This window comes from Hyperolius riggenbachi, chromosome 9, assembly GCF_040937935.1.
Source record: "Hyperolius riggenbachi isolate aHypRig1 chromosome 9, aHypRig1.pri, whole genome shotgun sequence".
In the NCBI taxonomy this organism is placed as follows: domain Eukaryota; kingdom Metazoa; phylum Chordata; class Amphibia; order Anura; family Hyperoliidae; genus Hyperolius; species Hyperolius riggenbachi.
This window is the reverse complement of record NC_090654.1, coordinates 75635043-75652843: the sequence shown is the minus strand read 5'-3', so window position 1 is coordinate 75652843 and position 17801 is coordinate 75635043. Positions and strand designations below refer to the sequence as shown.

General features: G+C 47.5%; 1 protein-coding gene and 1 long non-coding RNA gene across 3 annotated transcripts in view; both read left to right on the top strand.

Annotated features, from left to right (window-relative positions):
- The window catches only part of CHST13 (carbohydrate sulfotransferase 13), an 841732-nt gene that overhangs the window by 83518 nt on the left and 740413 nt on the right, over positions 1 to 17801 (top strand). The gene's annotated exons all lie outside the window — the stretch shown is intronic.
- Positions 1 to 17801, top strand: part of LOC137531639 (uncharacterized) — a 122790-nt gene that overhangs the window by 58565 nt on the left and 46424 nt on the right. For both annotated transcript variants that reach the window (XR_011023692.1, XR_011023693.1), the window contains exon 2: positions 6016 to 6123. This is a non-coding gene — a long non-coding RNA (uncharacterized lncRNA). The remainder of the gene's footprint in view (positions 1 to 6015; positions 6124 to 17801) is intronic.

Below are 17801 nucleotides of genomic sequence, written 5' to 3'. Positions count from 1 at the left end.
AACTTCTAAGTCCTGTGAGTTCTGTGGCAGGGAACTTCTAAGTCCTGTGGGTAACCCTTTGAATGCTGTTCTAGTAAAAAAAAAATGCTGGTTGTATATAATATGCTGTAAATAATCTATTAGAGCAAAGAAGAAATGCTGGGTTTCATTCCGCTTTAAAGAGGTACTGTAGTGAAAAAAACAGAATGAATACAATTTATTTACAATATTTCTTTATCAATTACATACAGTATATTCATTTATTAACTATTTATTTCATATTTTCTCATTGTAAAATCTTTCCTCTCCCTGATTTACATTTCAGAATGTATCACTGGTGACATCATATTTAGTAAAACAAACTTCTTACATGATTGTGAATGTAATGCAATGTTTGACTGTTCTAGCATAAGTTTGGAGATATAGGCCTCAATTCACTAAGCTTTATCAAACACTTTATCAAACGTTTGATAATTTACCTCATGGGTAAAATCTAATTTTAAATTCACTAAGGTGTTATAGATTTATTGAACGTTTTATCAATAAAACATTCGATAAATATGTAACACCTTAGTGAAGTAAAAATTAGATTTTACCCATGAGGTAAATTATGATATATGGCCCCACCAATCACACAATGGCTTGCGATGGGTGGAAGGTTTCTTGCATAGCTCCTCCATTTCCTCATTATTTTCTGTGCCAACAACTTCCTCTTGCTTTTTCACTTTCTCCATCAGGCTCACAGAGATGGAGACATGTGACAGGAAGGAGGCCTGGCCTACTTGCTCTTTCTTGGCCAAAGCCCCTCGCCTTGTGGTTTTGGGCAGTCATCTGCCAGTGCTGACAGTGGAAACCTTTCCTCTTCCTCCTGCTGGCCCTGAGATTCCACTTTCTTCTCCCTGAGCCCAAAGAGCCTTGGTTCCAGTAGGTAGCTGATGGATTTGCTTGTTAATGGATCACCATTTTTGTCACATGCTTTCTGGATCTCTAGCTAGACCACATAGCTGATTAGGTAGTCCTGATGAAGCAGGTTGTTTCGGCATACGGCGCTCAGGGCTGAGCGCCGAAACTGGGTGTCCCATAACAGCGTCTCATGCGTGGGGTGCATAAGGGTAATTTGGGACTCTGGCGGTCACTGAACCCTGAATTACATCTCCTTTTGTGTTGCAACAATTTAGAGAGGTAATAGTATTTAATGCCGCCGGGGAGTTTTGTGGCAGCAGGAAGAGCCGTCATTCGGCTTACCCTGTGCCCAACTCACTGGCAATACGGATATACGCAGCAGCTCCGCTCTCAGCCACCGGCCTGGTGTCCCCGCAAGTGCAGAGGCGACCTCCTCTACTGCGCCTGCACGTGCGCGCTGTCAGTCAAGTCCACATTGCCCGCAGTGTTATGCGCAGGCGCAGTAGACTGATTGACAGTGGCGCTTGCACAGGGGCATTATAGACAGTCGCTCTCTGCACCGGCGGGGACCCCAGGCCAGCGGCTGCAAGCGGAGATGCTGCGTGAGACCTGCCGGCTGCAAGGAGCTGGAGGAAGCCCCGGGTAAGTATATCATGGGGCAGCATTATTTAATTGATGTTTCCTTTAACCACTTGCCGACCGCGCACTCATAACGCGCGTTGGCAAAGTGGTAGCTGCAGGACCAGCGACGCAGATCTGCATCGCCGGCTGCAGGCTAATTAATCAGGAAACAGCCACTCGCGCGAGCGGCTGTTTCCTGTCATTTCACGGCGGGGGGCTCCGTGAATAGCCTGCGGGCTGCCGATCGCGGCTCGCAGACTAAATGTAAACAGAAGCGGAAATAATCTGCTTTGTTTACATTTTTACAACGCTGCTACAGTAGCAGCGTTGTAGTAGATCAGCGATCCCCGGCCAATCAGCGGCCGGGGATCGCTGTCACATGTCAGCGGGGAGCCTGTTAGAGGCTGCACAGGACAGATCCATTCCTGTGCAGCCTCCGATTTCTCGGGCAGGGAGGGAGAAGAGGGAGAGGGAGAATCTTGCGGTGGAGGGGGCTTTGAGGTGCCCCCCCCCCCACCACCCACAGCATGCAGGAGCGATCAGACCCCCCCCCCAGCACATCATCCCCCTAGTGGGGAAAAAAGGGGGGCGATCTGGTCGCTCTGCCTGTCATTTGATCTGTGCTGGGGGCTGTAGAGCCCACCCAGCACAGATCTGAAAAAACAGCGCTGGTCCTTAAGGGGGGGGGGGGGGGGGGGTAAAGGCTGATCCTCAAGTGGTTAAAGAGGAACTGTAGCGAAAAACATTGCTTATTGTTTACAATATTCATTTATAGATTATTTAGTCAGTGTTTGCCCATCGTAAAATATTTCCTCTTCCAAATATACATTCTGAAATGTATAACTGATAATGACATCTTTTGTTCTGCCGGGTGATCTGTATGGAATTTGTTTGTTACTGAAAGTTCTCTGCACGAAAGGAGATATAGCTTGCTTGGCAGGTGGAAAAAGCCGTCATTTCCCACAATGCAACAAGGTTCACAGACAGCAAGCTGTCAGGACTATGGTCCTGACACCACACTGTGGAAGTGGTTTCGCCATAATATCAGCCATACAGACACAGAGGCGTATCTAGAGGGGTACAGGCATGGCTCGTGCCATGGGCGCCACAGCACCGTGGGCACCATGCCTGCTCCTTTGCTGCGCCCCCAGGCCTGCCCCTGTGCTATGCCACCATGCCTCCCATCACTCAGACCTTAGATCAGATTCATTCTGTTATCTGGGGAACATGACTACTTAACTTATGTATGTAGGGGGCACTTGGCTTAGTGTTAGAAAAGAGGACAGAGAAGGAATAAGGAGAGATATTTCCATAAAAGTAACTGCAGCAATATCCCGAGCCAAAAATAACAGGCAACCATAACACATTTACACAAGAAAGGATGCTGCTTTTAGAGGGGAAGGGGGCTCTGACCGGAGGTAAGGGGGGCACAATTTCAGTGCTTGCCATAGGCTCTATATTACCCAGGTACGGCCCCTGTACAGACGCCCCTGCTGATCTATTCGAGAAAAAGTAAAGATTTCTCATGGGAAAGGGGATATCAGCTACTGATTGGAATGAAGTTCAATACTTGCTTAAAGTTCGTCTTTTAATGAGAAGGACAAAGAAGAGGCAGAGTTGGAGCAGGAGGATTGATACCCAGCTGTCACCATAAAATGTATGTGCTGTCCCTGGCCATGCTTACTGCCTCTGCTCAATGGAAAACTATACTGGTGGTCAGCTGTGCACTGGCACTGCAAGTGTATTGTATTGCCAGAGACATAATCCTGGGCATGTGGTTGTGCAGGACAGGACAGGGATTACCAGACTGGTACACAACAACTCACTATAGTATCATTTTAAGTTTTGAATTAGAGGTTCTCTTTAACTTCCACGCTCCAGTATGTTTTTCATGATACACTCTATGTTATCGCCTGTGTTCCCTTACACATGTAGAATTCCAGATGCTGTACATGAACAGCTCTTTATCAAGTGCTCTTGATTCCATAAATTACACTATGATTAATGCGCCAGTCCCTGCTACCACATGTTCATTTATATCTTAATGGGTGAAATAGAAAGGTCAGGACATTTCATTACAGTGTGCTAAAAAGATCAGGCGAAATATCGCTCGGGCATCTTCGTACGCATACCAGATGACAGGCCGTTCCCACGCCAAGAATGACAAGCTTACACCGGGGGAAGCGCGCTGTTCGGTCTCACATGCAGTCTGTTCATGTGCTTACGTTGTAATTCTGTGTTCCAAAAAACAGCAAGAGATGCAGTGGCTTGTTCCAAGTGATAAGGAGCACACCCGGAGATCTTTAGAACGTAGAAGGCATTTCACCTCCAAGTTGGCAACCTAACATAATTCAACCACTGGTGAGGCTACAGAGCTATGAAACCCAGTGCAGAGTTTATTCAGCTCCCCTTCAGCTTTCTGTGTATAATATTTACGTGATTCAGACCACCATAAATGGCTTTCCATAGACACATACATGGAAAAAAGGTGCCCGGAAATTTGGGTGTTGGATAAAGTCGTTAACAGAATATTGGTAATATTACTAATGTTCTACTCTTGGGTGCTGGATAATGGTAATTGTAGAATATGGGTAATGTTACCAATATTCTACCATCGTTCTACCTAACATATCTCTCACACTTCCTCACACACGCCTAACACTAACCTACCTACCCAGTACCTACAGGGCAGGAATCTAGACTTTTTGCTGCCTGAAACAAACATTGTGAGGCCACCCTACCCTCCCCCTCCTCCCCTCAAAATGGCCTCTTCCAAGCACATCCGGCAATCACCTGATGGTCCTGCCTCTGGAGTCCAAAGCCTAAATCAAAATGTACTTTCACCCATGGGCAGCTTCCCTTAGGTGCGGCAGCTTCCCTTCGTGACTGTCCCCCTCCTCCTTTCACTCCCTCCCTTGAAAATAAAGTGTGCTGCTTCATTTTCCAAACACTCTCAGGAGGCAGAGAAGCAATAATAGTATAGATGTGGCACTATGTCACTTACCCACTCTCAGATGTTCAGAGATGGGATCACAAGCCGCACTTCATGCTTCTTCTCTGGCTACAGCAGCGGCTCATGTGAACCGGCAGCACATAACATACTAACAGGAACATGAGGCACCGTTGTAGCCATGGGTACAGGATGCTGGACGGGTGGCTGGAGATCCCATCGCTAGAACTCTGAGATTGGGTGAGTTGCGCCATGACGCATCTCTGCCATATCACATCTCTGCTGCCCGGGGAGTTTGGGGAAATGGGTGGGAGTGCAAGGTGGCCCAGAGGGGGGCAATAAGGGAGGGAGCCGCCTCTTTCCACCCTCTAATTGTCACCACCCTGAAGCACGCAATTCATGGTGCTTTATGGAAGAACTGGCCCTGCGTACCTATGCCTAACACTAAAGCCCCCCCCCCACACGCACACACACACACACACACAATGCCTAACACTAAGAGTTAGCGAATGTTGGTTTTGGCAACATAACAGGCAGCCTATCTATCACCCCCACGTATAACCAGAGTTTGGCTATGCTTTCTCACTCCAAGGGGTTTGGTAATCGGTCATTATGTGATACAATAGGAAAATTCTCTTACACGGATGCTATGAATTCACACAATGTCAAGCCATATACCGGTATACTAGTTCCACACCAAAGTATCATATTACCATAACAGGGGGAGGAGAAAGGAAATGGTCTGTGTTGGTTCCCAAAGTGTACGAGTCACCTGAGGTCCCTATGTATGAAGCAAACTATTGGCCAACAACTAGTCATGGTCTCTGAGAAAGCAGGTGTTCTCCATGATACACGTCAGGCCTGGGGACATCTGACATTGACAGATACACTGGTATTTAATTGCAGGCTTGCACGTTTTCTACATGGCTTCTCCTTGGCCATATTTATGACCACTGCCTTTGTTTCCTTCATACATACTGTATATATATATATATATATATATATATATATATATATATATATATATATATATAAATGTTTTTATTGTATCACATAATGGTTGGCAGTCAGCTCATATTTGACCTTAGGGTTGTCCCCCTCCCACATACTTATTGCTTTTTTATGTTTTTAAGTAGGTTATACCATTATCTATTAATAAAAGCTATTTTTGAAATCCAAGGCAAACATTTCCATGCATGCTTAAAGTCTCTGACCAACAATGGACAACGGGTCGAGCTGCACTGAAGATGCCAATAGACATAATAACTCACACATGCCAACTGTCTAATAGGTTTTCATTGTTTAGAAATCATCCCCTATTAGGTGGTAAAATATTGTAGCTGCTCCAGAATAGTATTTGGACATAGGAGAGGTTGCTGAAAAGTCCCAATTTGGTGTGATTGTAGCCTCATGCAGGTGGCCCGGTGGGGGTAGCCATAGGGAGAGATGGAATGTGGTGTCCAAGTTTGGGGTCCTCATTAGAGTTTCCCTGGGGGGGGGGGGGGCATATGATTTGTAGTTATTGCCATTTGCTGAATAATTTTTGTTATCTCTTTTGGCAGGGCCAGCGCTTCCATATGGGCAAGGCCAGGGCCTCAGAGTCAACTGCCAGCCCTCCCACCTCCCTGCACATTAATAGTGGGGCCCCCTAAAGTGTATTCGCCAGATAGGTGAGTTGCTCCATTGTGAATACTTTGCGGGTGCTCCAGGAGTTCACTATTCATTTACAGGGGGGGGCAAGAGAGGGTCTGCCAGCCTTCTCTAGGGCCCTGGGCAAGTTCTATATTTGGGGGGGGGGAGGAAACAAAACTGCCACCTAATGCCACTTCTGGGGTGGGGTGGGGGTTTCAGGCCATGGGGCCCCATGTTGTTTTTGGTCAAGACCCCATTGTGCCAAGTGGAGATGTTTGAAGATCTCCAGGGGTTTCTCATGAAACGTCAGCCTTGCTGAACATTTATGGCAACAAGACAATCTGTTTCTGAAAACTCACTGGAATACCCAAGCAGCTCAGGGTGACCCAAAACCACTATAAAAGTCTCCTAGTAGTAAGAGACTAAAAGAGACCAAACTCCTACAAAAAAAGCAATGCTAAGTGTAATTAAAGGAATACTATTAATGCCCAAGTGTTTTAAAATGACAAAGTTCAAATAATCTCTAAGTAGCTGTGTTAACATGTTCCTACTTTTCATGTTAAATATCAGAGGCAAAAGCTAATTCATAGAGTTTAGCTACGTTTGGAATGTCTCATTTGCAGAGGTATAAATCTCTGCAGTCTGGTGTACTAAGAACAGTGTCATATTGAATCAGATTATTTGAAAACAGATATCAGGTTTCACACACACTACAGTATTACAAATGTTTATGTTGCACATAAGATACATTTCCTCTGCTCTCTGGGGCCCATATGCAATTGACTTTTTCACCTGAGTTTTCTCCTAGGTGATAATTTTAGACTTGTCAATAAAATGCCTTTTAAGCCACCAGAAAGGAAGAAAATACTCAAAATAATTTTGACAGTACTTTTTCACCTACTTTTTGGTACTTTTTTAGTTGAAAAGTGCTGGAAAGTTATTTTAAATCAAAGATGAAAAATTATCTCCCAGGAGAAAACTCAGGTGAAAATATGAATTGCATATGGGCCTGTGAGAGAAAGCTCTGCCTGTCTCTGACTGAGCTCTCTGCACACATTGGCCCATATGCAATTCACTTTTTCACCTGAGTTATCTCCTAGGTGATATTTTTAAACTTGTCGATAAAATGCATTTTAAGCCACCAGAAAGCAAGAAAATACTCAAAATAATTTTGATAGTACTTTTTCATTTACTTTTTGGTTCTTTTTAGTTGAAAGGTGTTTAATAGTTATTGTAAATAGAAGGTGAAACATTATCTCCTAGGTGAAAACTCAGGTGAAAAACTGAATTGCATATGGGCCATAGAGTTAATGATGCACTGTGAGGGTAATCCCCCCTCCCCTCATGGCTGGTCTGCCCTCAGAATTTCAGCAGACTGCTGTCAGAAAAATGTGAAAGGAATTCGATAACAGTAATCAAATAGATAAGCAGTGAAATGTATACACTAGTACTAAGCAGCACTTCCCAAATATTTCTTATCTCAATTGAAAAAATAAAACGTTAATCGATAGTGTCCCTTTAACCTTCTTAACCTCTTTATACCCCCTAATGACCAGGCGTTTTTTTTAGAATTTAGCACTCCGCAGTTTTAATGCTTTATTGCTCGGCCATACAACTTAGCACCTAAATTAATTTTACCTTCTTTTCTTCTCACTAATAGAGCTGTCTTTTGGAGGTCTCTGATTGCTGCTGCTATTGTCAGTTTTTAAAAAAGAGATATTTTTTTTATAGCCCCTCTCCCCCCCCCCTTAAATTGGCCCGGCCTACACTACGATCCATACACTACACATTAAATACATAGATATATGCCTATGATACAGAGTAGAGTGTAAGCCCATCAGAGGGACAGTTACGGTAAGTGACAAGGCTGCTGTCTTTACAGCGCTGTGCTAGACCGCAGCGCTGTATACATATATTTTACTTTTTTTTCTTGAAAAATCAGCCTGCCAGCTCCGATCGCGACTGGCAGGCTGATCACGGATCCCTGCTGTGTTAACCCCGCCTCCAGGACTTTGATGCCAATCAGCGTTAGCCAGTCCTGGAGGTGCCACTCTTCCACTGCTGATCTGCACCAGGGATCCGGGAGGTGGTTAAAACAGAAGTGAGCGACTGTGGTCTCCTTAAACCACTAGGAAAGTATAGGGTACTTCGGTTCTGGATGTAAGCCTGGCTTCAGGGGCACAAAGAGATAATTTGTATATTTAGCAGTGATGCACTGTGGGAGACCACAGTCACTACTGAGTTATTGCAAATAACTTCAGTTTTAAGAAGGCAAATCACACTAAAAACTCATAGCAACTCATAGCATTAAGAATCAGGTCTGCACAGGAAAAGGAAACATGCAGAATTAATATCTAAATTTCTTTAAAGGGACACTGTAGGGGAGTCAGGGGAAAATGAGTTAGAGTTACCCGGGGCTTCTAATGGTCCCCCGCAGACATCCTGTGCCCGCGCAGCCACTCACCGATGCTCCAGCCCCGCCTCTGGTTCACTTCTGGAATTTCAGACTTTAAAGTCTGAAAACCACTGCACCTGCGTTGCCATGTCCTCACTCCCGCTGATGGCACCAGGAGCGTACTGCACAGACCCGGTATGGTCTGTGCCTGCGCCGTGCGCTCCTGGTGACATCAGGGGAAGCGAGGACACGGCAACGCAGGCGCAGTGGTTTTCAGACTTTAAAGTCTGAAATTCCAGAAGTGAACCAGAGGCGGGGCCGGAGCATCGGTGAGTGGCTGCGCGGGCACAGGATGTCTGTGGGGGACCATTAGAAGCCCCGGGTAACTTCAACTCATTTTCCTTCGACCCCCCTACAGTATCCCTTTAAAGTTGTTTGAAAGAACTGATGAAGTGTTTTCACATCAGACAGAGAGAAGTTGCTATTTTCAGAGCTTGAGATGGTGTTGGTCCAATCACAAATCAGATGACCATCCAACCAGAAGGTCTGGGCCAGCTTATCAATTTAGCATTTAGATTGCACCGAGCTGCAATGAATAACTAAAGAAAGTCCCCCTACGCCTCCAGGCCACAGCAGCAGGCAGGATTACACAGGATTCAAAACCAAGCTTGATTTTGCTTGTTACCTGGAGTTCTCTCTGAATACTCTCATTCTTCTCCACTAACAGTGACATCGGCGGGAACATCCTTAACTGACAGCAACTTTTTTTTTCTCTCTTTACTTTGACTTCTCATCTGTCTCTCAACACCTCTGGGGAAAAATCAACTTTAAAACGGGGAAAAAATGTAGCCATAAATAAATAAAATATTTATAAAAGAGTCAGTCTGAAGCTCATTAGGAGAATCATGGCTAGGTGTTAAAAAAGGAGACAGATTACTTAATATCTCCTAGGTAAGTGCTGGTAATTAGTGTGTAACACTTTGATCATTAACGGGTGCATTCAAATTAGCATCAAGTACATCTCTGGCAGTCTCCCCCCCCACCCTTCCCGATTTTCACCTTCTGCTTCACTCAACCCTTGCTCTGAGCTCGCATGGAACTGGCTGCCATGTACTATGCAAGAGGATCAGGAATTTTTCTTTTCTTTCCTTTATTTATTTATTTTTGTATTTTTTTTCTTTTTTTCATTTGGACTGATGAAAGTCCTTTACTGCCCCCTAGTGTTCACTGGCGACAATGGACAGTGGCGCCGATCTGTAGACTCGAAGCACAAAAATTTCAAGGACTTAATGATGAGAAATTTGATTTTTTTTTTATGGCATTCAAAATGTGCAGAAACTGCACTGAAAAATATTTTACAAGCAAAAATGAGGTTGTTGAAAGGCAAACTATCATGGAGCTGAACGGAATGCTTGTTTTGATTGCTTATTATGAGGCTGCCTAGGTGAAGCAGGGCTATTAGATGCTGAGATATTAGCGCAGGCGAGATCTTACTGCCTCTCGCATTTATTGTTATCTTTGGGCGGATTAGCAAGGGACTCATTAAATCAAATGGATTTAGGTTTAGAATTACCGTGAGACATTGATGACTGTTGGGTTAGTGTTAAAAGGTACCCAAGCTATAATTGACAAGCTCTGTCTTAATGATGGAGGATGGGAGGGGGGGGGGGGGCACAGGGTTTAATACTCACCTGTTCTGACCTCTTCCCTCCTAGCAGGCGATTGCTCTGCCTCCCCTCTGTGTTGGTCCCTGGCAATTTTTTGCCAATGTGCTCACCAAGGTGCTGGCCACACCCACCTATGTCACCAGGTCCGCCCCCCAGCTCAGCAGCCGCTGCCTAATTGGTTGCTGCCGAGCTCGGAGAGGACTGCAGTGACACAGGCAGAGGTGTCCACAGAGCTTCGGCAGATTTTGGAAACATGGCCGTAACTGCACAGCCGAAAAGGGGGGTGGGATGTCACCTGAAGACGTCAGGACAGGTGAGTATTTAAGCCTGTGACCTTCAGCCCTCCCCCACCCAATCTGTCCTGTTTAAGACAATTTAAACTCAGGTATACTTTAACCATTTGAGGACCCACCCTTTACCCCCCCTTAAGGACCAGCGCTGTTTGATGGGATCTGTGCTGGGTGGGCTCTGCAGCCCCCAGCACAGATCAGAGGGCACGCAGAGCGATCAGATCGCCCCCCTTTTTCCCCCCTATGGGGATGATGTGCAGGGGGGGTCTGATCGCTCCTGCTGGTGGCATGTTGCGGGGGGGGGCACCTCAAAGCCCCCCTCCGCGGCGACATTCCCTCCCCCTCCCTCTCCTACCTGTCCCCCCAGTGATCCGGGCTGCACAGGACGCTATCCGTCCTGTGCAGCCAGTGACAGGATGTCCTCTGTCACATGGCGGCGATCCCCGGCCGCTGATTGGCCGGGGATCGCCGATCTGCCTTACGGCGCTGCTGCGCAGCAGCGCCGTACAATGTAAACAAAGCGGATTATTTCCGCTTGTGTTTACATTTAGCCTGCGAGCCGCCATCGGCGGCCCGCAGGCTATTCACGGAGCCCCCCGCCGTGATTTGACAGGAAGCAGCCGCTCGCGCGAGCGGCTGCTTCCTAATTAATCAGCCTGCAGCTGGCGACGCAGTACTGCGTCGCTGGTCCTGCAGCTGCCACTTTGCCGACGCACGGTATAAGCGTGCGGTCGGCAAGTGGTTAAGCAGGTCACACACGCATTGATTTTCCTATTCAATTCTGACTGAGTCTGCAAAGAATCTATTGAACATGTTTGATCCAGGGTCGTAGCAATAGCCATAACAGCTATAGCAAATGCTAGGGGGCCCTGGAGAAGAGGGGGCCCAGGTGGTACTTAATGTGTTCACTACTGTTGCGCGAACACCTGGATGTTCGGGAACGTTCGCCGAACATGGCCGCGATGTTCGGCATGTTTGGGCCGAACCCCGAACTCCCCGAACATCCCGCTTTTGGGGGCCCTATGGGGTTGCAGGCATAAGGGGGGAGCATGCCCCAATCGCGGGGGGGTCGGAAATTCACCCCACCCCCTCCACTAGCGCTCTCCCCTCTGCCCGCTTCCCCATGCAAAAGTTTAAGGAAAGTAAAACAGTACCGGTGGTAGTGGCTGGCAGTGGCACTGTGAAGTGAGTGAGGAGGAGGAGTCCGGAGAGTGACGCGTTGAGGGAGGCCGGGCAGCGGGCGGTTCAGCGGTAGTACCCTTGTGGTACTTCCGCCCTTTCTCTGACCTCACGTCCTCTGCATACGAGGGTATGCGTCACGCGTACCCTCGTATGCGTCATCACGCAGAGGACGTGAGGTCAGAGAAAGGGCGGAAGTACCACAAGGGTACTACCGCTGAACCGCCCGCTGCCCGGCCTCCCTCAACGCGTCACTCTCCGGACTCCTCCTCCTCAATCACTTCACAGTGCCACTGCCAGCCACTACCACCGGTACTATTTTACTTTCCTGAAACTTTTGTATGGGGAAGCGGGCAGAGGGGGGAGCGCTAGCGGAGGGGGTGGGGGGAATTTCCGCCCCCCCCCCCCCCGCGATCGGGGCATGCTCCCCCCTTATGCCTGTGACCCCATAGGGGGGCCGTATTCGGCCGAACAGGGCCCTGTTCGGCCAGGCATTGAGCCGTTCGGGCGAACCAGAACAGTTTGGCCGAACACCACCAGGTGTTCGGCCGAACTCGAACATCACCCGAACAGGGTAATGTTCTGCAGAACCCGAACAGTGGCGAACACTTTTCGCCCAATACTATTCACTACTAACATCGCTTTGCTGCTTCACCCTCTGACTTTGTGTTAGTGCTCATGGACTATACATAAGAATGTAAATTACCCACTCAACTTCTGTTTATAGGGTAGGGGCGGGTAGCATTGTTTAAGAGTTCCTAGATATGATGGCCCCATGAAAAATGTTTTTAGTTTCAATTGAAACTATCAATTACAGTAAACAGGATGGAAAATCGGTTGCTTGTTGACGGTGCAGGAGTGGCGGCAGAGCCGGGACAAGGTCCTCCAGCACCCAAGGCTGAGACACCAAAGTGCGCCCCTCTATCCCTCCCACCCCAGCCGTCACACACTGATTGCTATTAGACTAAGAGGGCCACAGGGCCCACAACCTCCCCAACACCTTAATATCTAGTTATCTGGCTAGCAGTCACTGCTATGTATTCCCTTTTCTTATTTCTTTCTGCTTCATACACAATTAGGAATGACAGCTGAATGAATTGTGCGCCCCCTCCTACACTGCGCCCTGAGGCTGGAGCCTCTCCAGCCTATGCCTTGGCCTGGCCCTGAGTGGCGGTAGATAAATGGCTTATAGCGTTGTGCTGCATCAACCAGTGCAATGTTGCAGTTCAATCAATGTTCAATAAATTTCCTGCTGGAATCTATTGAAAATCAATGTACTGTATATGGTAGGAATTGATATCTCTCTGATCAGATTCCGATCAGGTTCTGACTACAATCTATGCGTGTTTGTCCACCTTTAGGTGAAGGAATAAGGCCCTAGAGGAATGTCTTACATGGAAGACAGTTCAGGTTTGCTTTAAGATAACTTAGAATTAAACCCTGGCCTGGTCAGTACTGCAAAGTACTTCATTTATTATGTGACAGGGAGTCACCGACTTATGAACGCCCAAGATATGAACAGGCTTTTAACCGCACAATGTCATGCTGTAAGTAGAGATGGCCTGAACAGACAGCTCCATGCAAATTTCGGCTGTTTGCGTTCTCCGCGAACTGCGAAGATATGGCGTGTTCAACCCGCCCCCTATACATCATCATGGAGCCAAACTTTGATCCCTTACCTCACAGTCGGCAGACACATGGCAGCTAATTAGCTAGCACCCCCTCCTGGACCCCCTATCAAAAAGCAGTTGCGGTGGCCATATTGGATTCATTCTCTGCTGGCTGCTGACTGTTAGTGAGAGCAGGGTCAGACTTGCTGCAGATAGGTAGGGAAAGCATCATTTAGGCCTGTGTTCTTGTTCCTCACTTGCTGTGAAAGCACCCCAAACAGCCCTTTTGAGGGCTAGCACATCGGTCTCCTGTGTTTTGTGTGTGTGTGTGTGTGACAATCCACAGCCCACTGACACCCAGAGCTGTGTGAACACTACTGCTGTTGCTACATTAAGTTGCACACACAGTACCACTCCAGTGCATTATTATTTTACTGTATTCTGATAGTACTATTGCATTTCTCTGTGTGGGACACTCCACAGCCCACACCCAGAACTGTGTGCACAGTACTGCTATTGTTGTTGCCTCATTAAGTTGCACGCACAGAACCACTCCAGTGCATTATCATTTCACTGTATTCTGATAGTTCTATTGCATTTCTCTGTGTGTGACACTCCATAGCCCACTGACACCCAGAGCTCTGCATAATGTGATTCCTGCCCTATAGGGATTAAAACCCGACTTTGCCTCAACTCCGTAATTTTTCGTGAGACTTTTGGCATGGACCCCCTTCTGGCACGCCCCTGTCCAGGTGTTAGACCACTTGAAACAACTTTTTCATCACTTTTGTGGCCAGAAACAGTCTTTGTAGGTTTTAAAATTCGCCTGCCCATTGAAGTCTATTGCGGTTCGCCAAGCTCACATGTTCGCGAACATTTGCGGAAGTTCGCAAATGGAAAATTCTATGTTCGCGACATCTCTAGCTATAAGAGGATTAAGTAGCAGCTTCAACTTCCCCCCTGTCCCGGGGCGTGGCCCCATTCCTGGGCTCCTCTAGCCCAGTGTGTAATGCTGGTGCTTCTCTCACCACCTAGGAGTCTATTGCTGTGCATCCTCTGAGCAGACTGGTCACCGGGGAAGGTGAGAAAAGCACAACTTCTGCTGCGCTATACTCTGCATTGCACACCGTGCAGGGGGGGGGGGAGGGGGCAGGATAGAATATGGCACAAGGGGTCTTAAGGAAGCAGAAAGGGAGACAAACAAAGTGGCACAAGGAGACATAAGGAGGCAGAAAGTGGGGCAAAAGGAGGCACAAAAGGACGGAGGGACACATTGGAGGCACAGTAAGGCAGAGGTGGTGCAGAGGGACACAGTGGAGGCACTTGCGGGGGTGGGGGGGGGTAAAGGTGGCACAGAGGGACACAGTGGAGGCACAGGGGAGCAGAGGTGGCACAGAGGGACATAGAGGAGGTACAGGGGGCAGTGGTGGCACAGAGGGACACAGTGGAGGCACAAGGGGCAGAGGTGGCACAGAAGGACACAGTGGAGGCACAGGGGAGCAGAGGTGGCACAGAGGGACATAGAGGAGGTACAGGGTGGCAGTGGTGGCACAGAGGGACACAGTGGAGGCACAAGGGGCAGAGGTGGCACAGAAGGACACAGTGGAGGTGCAGGGGAGCAGAGGTGGCACAGAGGGACATAGAGGAGGTACAGGGGGGCAGTGGTGGCACAGAGGGACACAGTGAAGGCACAAGGGGCAGAGGTGGCACAGAAGGACACAGTGCAGGTACAGGGGGCAGAGGCGGCACAGCGGGTTTACAGTGGAGGTACAGGGGGTCAGAGGTGGCACAGCAGGACACAGTAGAGGTACAGGGGTGCAGAGGTGGCACAGAAGGAAAGAGTGAAGGCACGGGGGGCAGGTGGCACAGAGGGACCCAGTGGAGGTACGGGGGCAGATGTGGCACAGAGGGACACAGTGGAGGTACAGAGGAGGCAGAGGTGGCACAAAGGGACCCAGTGGAGGTACAGGAGGGCAGAGGTGGCACAGAGGGACACATGGAAGGCGCAGGGGGGCAGAGTTGGCACAGAGGGACCCAGTGGAGGTACAGGGTGGCAGAGGTGGCACAGAGAGACCCAGTGGAAGTACAGGGTGGCAGGGGTGGTACAGAGGGGGGAACTAATGGCACAGGGAATGGAAACAAACCTACTGTCCCTATCTCGCTGTTAATCAGGGAATACCTGTATTTATTGGAAGCACTTTTAAGATGCAGGCATGAAAACTCCATTATGTACAGTTTAAGCTGTTACGTTGTGCTTATACTGATTGTAAACATGCTACCATGTGTTGAGCAGATCTCTGATTGAATCATTTGTCTGGATGTGTCTCTACTTCTTCCATGGGATTAAATAGATACAGTACACTTATAATTATCCATCTGTTCAAGTGCTAAGTGCTAGAACAGACTGCTGTGGAATCATTTTTGCAAGGTAAACAGTTGCAGGAGATAAGACTTTTAATTTTAGAAAACAAACATAAATCAGTAGAGCGAGCACATTCTTTCTAGCAGAGCTTCATTTTACATGATTTGAGGGGTCATTTGCACAAATGCATTCCTCCTGGCATGCTCAATGCTTAAAAAATGTTATCCAAAAGAAAACTATAGTAACGCTGGAATCAGTTCACATAGTGGCGGGCAGCATTTGGTCATTGTCACATGTATGCAACACAAGAGAACAGCTGGATGCACAGTTTCTGGGAGACACTTAAAGCAAGTCTGAAGCCAAAAATTAAAAAAAGAACAAATACTTGCCTAAGAAGCGGGAAGGCTCTGGGGTCCTATAGAGCCTTCCCGCTCCTTTCCTCATTCCCTAATCCCTTGTTCCCCCGCAGGCTCCTACACTTAAATTTCCCGCCGTGGGAGGCTTCGGCAGCCTTCGGGAGTCCAAGTGCAGGGCCGGTTCTAGACTTTTTGCTGCCTGAGGCAAGCTTGTGAGTATGCACCCCCCTCCCCCCCTAGAATAGGAATGATTGCACAGCACCCGACAATTTGCCCCCAAAAAACACCCTCAGTGTATAGGCAGGTAGTGAGGTATAGGTACCCCCAGTATTGGTAGCTAGGTACAGTTGCCGCCAGTATAGAGGGCGCGGGTGTTTTCTTGAGGTTTTTTGGGGGTATTCAAGAAGTAATGTGCCCAGAACTAGCTCAAACCTTCTTCTGCCATTTCTCTAGGCTTCTGTGACAACAGTCCATTGCCTTAAACGTCTGCCTGGTTACTGACTGTTATTGTTGCCACCTGCTCTGACCTTTGGCCCCGTTAACATCAAAAATGGTCTGATATCTGTCTTAATCATCTATGTGATTACTGAATACATTCGTCTGATCTTTGGCCTGGTTGCAAACTGTGCTTTTCTGACGTCTGTCCTGACCTCCTGCCTAGCTATAGACTACGCTTGCCTGCTTCCTCCTCTGACCTTTGCCCTGGCTTTTATTGGGCTTCAGCTTTATGATTTGGCACTTGAGTTGCCTGCCAGCCTGTCTGTCGGGGTCCTCAATTGGTCAAACGTGAAGGCTGCAACCTGGGGAATGCTGCACGGCAAATTACCCCAGCAAATGTGGAGGATGATGTGATGGTAAGATGTGTTTTCTGCAGGGACAGCCATACTATCTCAGGAAAAAAGTACAAGTAGATAAATATTTGTTCTACTAACATAACATATGTGTTTTACTGTCCACATTCTGATTTCAGTGAATTTTATATAGTAAATAAAGAAAAAACTGTTCCTGGCATTTTCCATTTTTTGTTTCCTCGCTCACTCTTTTTTTCTCTTATGCTGGGTATATACGGCTCAATTTTGCCACTCGATTCTCTTGCTCGATCGATTCCCCGCCCGATTCCGCAGGTGATTCTCTTATCTTCAGCTTGTTTTTCTTTTCTTTTTGCTTTGTGCTCAATGCGGAATCGAGCGGCGAAACAATCGGGTGGGAGATCGGATGTGTCGGAAATGATCTATCGAGCTATCTAAATGGCTCAGAATCGAGCCGTGTATTCCTAGCATTAGCATACCTTCCAACTTTTTGAGATGAAAAAGAGGGGCACTTAAGCCACACCCCTGCCACACCCCTGATCATGCCCCCACCACACCCCTAGTCGAGTATATCATAAAGATTTCATAAGAACAATATGTTGTTTTATAATTCAAACCACACTGGTCCTTTCTATCCTGGTTCATTTTCCTTCATAGTAACATTTTAAAATTAGTAATATATACATTTCAAGGATGGAAATAAAGTTTAGAGTCAATCAAACACATTTTTAAGCAGATAAATATAAATATTTACATAGAAAGAGGGACAAAGTCCTGAAAGAGGGACAAATGAGGAGGAAAGAGGGACAGAGGGACAGGGCTCCCAAAGAGGGACTGTCCCTCCAAAAGAGGGACAGTTGGGAGCTATGGCATTAGAAACTGCACTACCATATCTAGCTTGCTTTGTAAACACATGTGAGCGCAGCATAGTTTAGATTTCGGTAGCTTCTCCCTTTTTGTTTCACACTGAACTGCCCTCAGCCAATCAGTGAGGAGCAGGAATGTGGTAGGGGAGATAACAAGCTTCCCTCTCCTCGGAAATGTACCA